The sequence below is a fragment of the Papaver somniferum genome, chromosome 3 (assembly GCF_003573695.1).
Source record: "Papaver somniferum cultivar HN1 chromosome 3, ASM357369v1, whole genome shotgun sequence".
In the NCBI taxonomy this organism is placed as follows: Eukaryota; Viridiplantae; Streptophyta; class Magnoliopsida; order Ranunculales; family Papaveraceae; genus Papaver; species Papaver somniferum.
The window spans coordinates 180339704-180346498 of NC_039360.1; positions in this window are offsets into that span (position 1 = coordinate 180339704).

Below are 6795 nucleotides of genomic sequence, written 5' to 3' on the forward strand. Positions count from 1 at the left end.
GACTCAAACAAATCCTTCAATTCTTCATTGTTCATTGGCCATCCTGGCACATCATTACTTGTAACTGCACTTCATTCCTGCAGTTCTAGTATGCTCATTTCACAGTCCCTGAATTACAGATGCATCACCTGCACACTAATCATGAACTGCAGCTGCAACATCAACCAGACCCAGATTTCCATTTTCTTACTTCACACAAACACCATCATCTCACTTCAACCTCATAACCACCTGCACATTCACCATAACTTGCATCTTCTCAGCTTCTGAGTTGTAGCAGCTTCGACTCCATTCTATGATCTTCCCTGTCTAACAGCAGCAACAATCTGCAGTTCATCTCATCATAAACCCATTAACACCAACCATTTCTTGCTCTAGCTACAGCAGCACCAATTCTTCTTTGAAATTTCACTATCCAACTTCATTTGTATTGCAGCTCCATAGACTCACAAAAACCCATTGCAGTTGCCATCTTCAGCTGTACTATCCCAGCATGATCAGCTTCACTTCCCATAACTCTTGGCTCAACACAGCAACCACTTCTCATTGCACTCATCCTCAAATTCCATCGACTGCAATTCATATTCACCCATAACTCAGAACCCACAGAACTGCAACCACCAATAACCCTATCTCATATTTCTAATCCTTCTCTAAAATGGCACCAAAACCATCTTCCTCGTCAATTCTTGGTAGCAGGAACATCAATATCATCTTCTGGTTTCAAATAGAGCTCAATCCCAACTCAGTAATACATTACAGAGCTTCAATTTCTCCATTTTACGTTCTTGACTGCAACTGATTCAAAACTCCATCGATCTGTACCACAACTCAACCCATGAAAATCAACTGAACAAATTCCTTCTCTCATTTCTCGATTCAACAGCAAATCCCCCTTTAATCACTTCAACGGCATCGGCATTTCTGCCTTAAACACCAACGGCAGCATATTCTCCATAGCCATCAACTCCATTGACCTCAAAAACCCTAACTTCCCATGAATATCAACAGATGCAGATACTCAAATTCATCCCGATTCATCATCAACTTCTCGATTTAAATAGTACCTCAATTCATCTATGAATCTTCTCTCTCTGAACTTGAATTCCTTCTCGATTTCTTCCTTTCTCTGAACTCAGAGTCTCTCTTCCTCTAATGGAGCCGCCATCAGGCAGATGATATAAAAGCTAATGATTTTCTTCTGAATTTTAGGTATTGTGTAGGAATGAGAATTGCTACAGGCACCCCACTTAAGATAAGGGCCTCCAAAGTGATATTTTGCTTGTCAGTTTCATAGAACTGACAGTCTATTATGCGACTCGACTTTCAATTACGGGAAACTGACAGTTCATTCTTCACCTGTTCCTTACGCTCCAAATGAACCTTCTTTTACTCCCAAGGACTCCATTGCACCTAATTAACTCAAACTCACGCATAAGATACATAATTTACATGAAAACTCCCAAAGAAAGCATAAACAATAGATATAAATCTAGGTGTTTACAATGCCTATCAATACACATAGCTATTTCCAACGATTTTCATCTTACAATGTTTATATATATATATTTATTTAAATTCTAAAGTTTATTTGGAAGATGATTTTGCAGTATTAATATTTATGGTTTTATATATTGCAACTTGTTATGGGATATGTGTGTTTGCGTCTGTGAACTATGATTGTCCCATACATGGTCAAAAGTTAAGTCTTTCATATGTTATTATGCAAATATTGATAAAAGATTGAATGAACTTTTGACAAACAAAAGTTAAGCCTATTATGTCATTATACAAATATTGATGGAAGATAGGATGAACTTTTGTTTACAAAGATTAAGTCTATTATATGTCTCTATGCAAATAGTGATAAAAGATAGAATGAATTTGTGTTTATTCCGCAGTATTGATATTCCCTGATCCACATCTTTGTGTAAATACTCTGCGGCTCCGTAAGTTTTCTTATGTTGAACATTTCCGATTAAATTAATCATTGGTTCTCTTGTGGTTAATTTAATTGAGTATTTTGGATACAAATTCATATTTCTTGTGATTTGTTAATGTCCAAAGAAATCCTTCTTTTCTTGTGAAAGTATGGTCGCTCTTGTCGTTCTTTCAGGAATGACTTTTAATGGGGGAGAGTTCTTTTTTGAACTTGTGCTTAATTGCCATATCTTTGTGGGGAATGCGGTTGTGGAATATTATAGGGGTTATCTTGTATCTTTATAAACTCCTTGAGAATGGATTTAGCTTCAGCTATATGATTGCATCTAAACAAAGTTGATATGTGTTTCTCTTTTGGTCATGAAGTGTCTCTATGGAAATTTCATCAGGATCCCATTAATTTTCGTACCTTTGCCAATTTATATTGACAAAGTACATATGGTTTACGGAACATTATGTAAGGGGGAGTAGTTTTCACGTGAGATGAAGTATTAACTAAGGGGGGGTGGTGATACATATCACCATAGTATTGTTGTCAAAGTTGTGATATAATTGAAATTTGATGTTGTGTAATAATACTATGATATTTTATAACAATGATTGAGAGCTATTGTTTTCTCATTGTTATAGCTACGGATCTTCAACAACTATGATGCTGAATTGAACATATTTAGAATCATTTGAGTACTTGGAAGTGACGAAGATTTCGAGTAATGTTGAAGAACCAAGGAGATCAAGCATTTGGATGAGAAGCTACAAAGTTTTATTTATTTTGTAATCCATATATATTGATAGTTTTGTCACTAAAATTGAAAAAGGGGGAGATTGTTAGAGCATTGCTCGGTTGAACCCACTAGCGTTGGTATATCAAGTTGTTAGAGCAGTGCTTGGTCGAACTCGCAAGCGTTGCTATCTCAAGCTTGTTTTTCAAGTTTAGTTGCCAAAACTATAAGTCTTCATTTCTCGTCTACTTATAGCTAAGTCTCGGATTAGGATAGGAAGTGTAGTTGAGATTTAGACTTCATGGCGTTCATCGAATGAAGACGAATAACTACCCAAGGAAAATTGTGGAACTTCATCATTAAAAGGTATGTGGAGACTTGAACTTATCTATCACTCAAAATTCTATCTACTCTATCTCATATTTGAGACAAAAAGTCGTCTTGCTATATAGACTTCAATTATACACATTTGGTATTTCGAGCCGAGTTTATCTCGCTTATCTATTTCTTGAAATATGTGTTAGTAAGCTTTCGATTTAACCAAGTTCATCTTTTATTCTTGACGAAAGTCAAAAGATGATCATGTGAAAATCGCCTTGTAACATCTTATATGATTCGTGTGAGACAATCATTTGATGTAGACTCGGAATGTTTTGAAATGATCATTCGATCATTTGAAAATTTCTTTGAAGCTAATAGTTTGTGTGAGACAGCTATGAGCGTCTTCCAAGAATGTATCAATGATTGAAATAAGGGTTTAGAACATGTAACCATGATTGGATATAAACATAGTGTGTATTCATATTCCTGTAAAGTCCAAAACCAGGAACCATTGTATGCGTACCCGTACGCGTACTGGTTGGTTGTTGGAAGTCCGGGAACTATACATACCCGTACACGTACTGGCGGAAGTTCAAGTCCGTGACTTTCTGCTGGAATTTGGAAGAGTGAAATGGTATGCGTACTCGTACGCGTACTTCGTAACCAAACTCACTCCGGCTACTTAGGTATGTGTACCCGTTTGCATACTTAAGTAGGTTATGTTCTAAAATCGGTTTGTTCATGAACTAATACATTTATATAATAAGGAATGCAATCTTTTGCAAACCGTGGCTATAATGTTCATGAAACCATTCGAGTGAATCAAAATCGATTTTGCTTAAATTGTGTCTTGTATACTTCTATGAGAATATAAACAATTGAACAACTCTCTAACTAGTTTCATTTGAGTCATTTGAACTAGTTATGATAAAGATGAATAAGTTTGATATGAAAGTGCTCATATGGCTAACCATTAGTTAACTATTGTTGAACCAACTAAGTGTACACGTTTAGGTACGGTTACCTTTATCTAAATGATGGTATATTTCATTTGTGTATAATAAGCTAAGTTCGATCTAACATTTGAAAGATATTAGCTTGAATCTAATTAGGTTTTCATCCAACGGTGAATTCGAATGCTTTGTTACCAAGGTAACATTGAGTGCAAACCCTGATTTGGAGACTATATAAAAGAGAACTCTAGCAATTGGGAAACCTAATCCCCACACCTCCTGTGTCATACTAGTTGCGACTAGAGTCGATTCTCCTTTAAACTTAAGTTTTTCACGAGACCTGTAGGTTAACGACTTGAAGAATTAATTGGGATTGTGAAGCCAGACCCAACTATTTCTCTGTAGTTGCTTTTTCTGATCTTGCTGTTTTCTATCGTGTTGATTACTATCTTCTTTAAGATTTGCTCGAGATTTATCCTCCGGTAGGAAAGATTGAAAGTAGTCACAAACATCTTCGTTTCATCGTTTGTGATTCCAAAATATCTTGTTTCGTCAATCGATTAAGATTATTGTGAGGTGATTGATAATACTACGCTGTTCTTCGGGAATATAAGTCTGGATTATCAATTGGTTCATGTTCACCTTGAACTATGAAAAGACGGAACAAAACTCATAGGTATATCTGTGGGAGACATATTTATCTATTCAATATACTTTTCTGTGTGATACAGATTTGTTTATCAAGTCTTCGACTTTGGATCGTAGCAACTCTTAGTTGTGGGTGAGATCAGCTAAGGGAATCAACTGGCGCAGAATCCGGCGTGGTTCAAGAGGAGTAAGGAATGCAAGTGTACCTTGATCAGTGTGAGATTGATTAGGGATCAACTACATTCCAGACCGAAGTTAGCTCGGTAGTAGGCTAGTGTCTGTAACGGCTTAATACATTATGGTGTTCAAATCTGGACTATGTCCTGGGGTTTTTCTGCATTTGCGGTTTCCTCGTTAACAAAATTTCTGGTGTCTGTGTTATTTCTATTTTGCATTATATTTGTTTATATAATTGAAATATCACAGGTTGTGCGTAGTTCAATCAATTAGAAAATCCAACCTTTGGTTGTTGATTATATTGATTGACACTTGAACATTGGTTTTTGGTACCGTTCAAGTTGTTTCACATAATAATCAGGCTCACGGATTTCTATGTATTTGATTTGTTGATTACATTGTGAAACAGAGATACGAACTCTCGGATATATTTCCACTGATTGAGTCTGACTGTCTAGTTGATTATCTTGGAATTATATTGGAATTTGTCCATACAAATTGCTAGGCGAAATATTTGGCGTGGTTGTTAGACCCCCGCTTTTTCACATGAAAAATAGGATGAAGCCCGGACCCCACTGGAAGTTTGAGCTTGTAAGCCAGATTACCAATCTTCTGTAACACCTCAAATGGCCCAAAATATTTAGTAGACAGTTTCATGTTTGTTTTCAGAGAAACAGAGGACTGTCTATATGGTTGTAACTTTAAGAACACCAAAGATCCTACTACAAAAGACCTGTCAGTTCTATTGGCATCTATAAAGTGCCTCATTCTGTGTTGAGCTTTAGCTAGATCCTCCTTGAGTAGTTGGAGCATATGGTCTCTCTCAATTAGATATTCTTGAACAGCAGTAACTAAAGTGGTAGCCTGGACTGGAAATGCCAAATGGGGTGGAGTATATCCAAACAAAGCTTCAAATGGATTCATTTTAAGGCTGGTGTGGTTGTTTGTCTTGAACCACCATTTTTCCAAAGCTAACCAGTTGAGCCACAATTTAGGAGTTGAACAAGTCATATATTTGAGGTATTGTTCTAGGAAAGCATTGGTCCTTTCAGTTTGCACATAAGTTTGGGGGTGATAAGAAGTGTTGAGGTTCAACTAAGTGCACAAAGATTTAAATAAATGCTGCCAAAAGTAGGGGTGTAAATAATACCCGAAAATATTCGGCCTGCCTATACCCGCCCGAGCCTTTTTGTACCCGAAGTAGCCCAAAGCCTGTTATGATCCGTCGCGGGCCGCCTGGCTTGACCTGGATTAATTTATTGGGCGGGCTCGGGCTTTGCAATTAATTATGATGCCCAACCTGATACCCGCCATGGTACCCGGCCTAAATGCCTTCTATATGTCGTCAATCATTTGGTGTCCTCTTAAAAAGACTTAAAATTTACCATTTTATAATTGTCAATTGTGTATCTAGAAAAATAAAATACATAGTTGTTTTTCCTTATAATTAACCTTGTCAAAACATTAATGGTAATATATTTTCTTATTTACAAAGTTTATTGTACTTTAATTAATTAATTATTATAGGATAAAATAAGAATTTTGTCACTGTAATTTAAATATAAAATAATACTATCACTTACGACATGCAATGTTAGAAAGAAAAAGATATTGTAATAAAAATAAATAAATTTAATACCATCCATTTTAAAATTTAAACTTTTTTTATTTTCAAAATAGTGGCTTGTCCGGACCGATCTGGCCTGCCCGTATAAAAATCGGGTTTTGGACGGGCTTTGGGTAGCAAATTAACTACTTTTACCCGGCCTTCCCGACCTGTATTTGTTTACGGGCTCACATATATTAAGCCTGTCATGCTCGGCTTTCTTTGTTTTTGTGCTGGGCGTCCTGGCCTGGCCTGATTTACACCCCTAGCCAAAAGGTACTAAGAAATACCTTATCTCTGTCAGACACAATTGAGCTGCGCAGACCATGTAGCTTGAAAATATGATGCATGAACTCCTTATCCACATAAATTGCAGTGAATGGATGACTTAAGGCAATGAAATGACTGTACTTAGTCAATCTGTCAA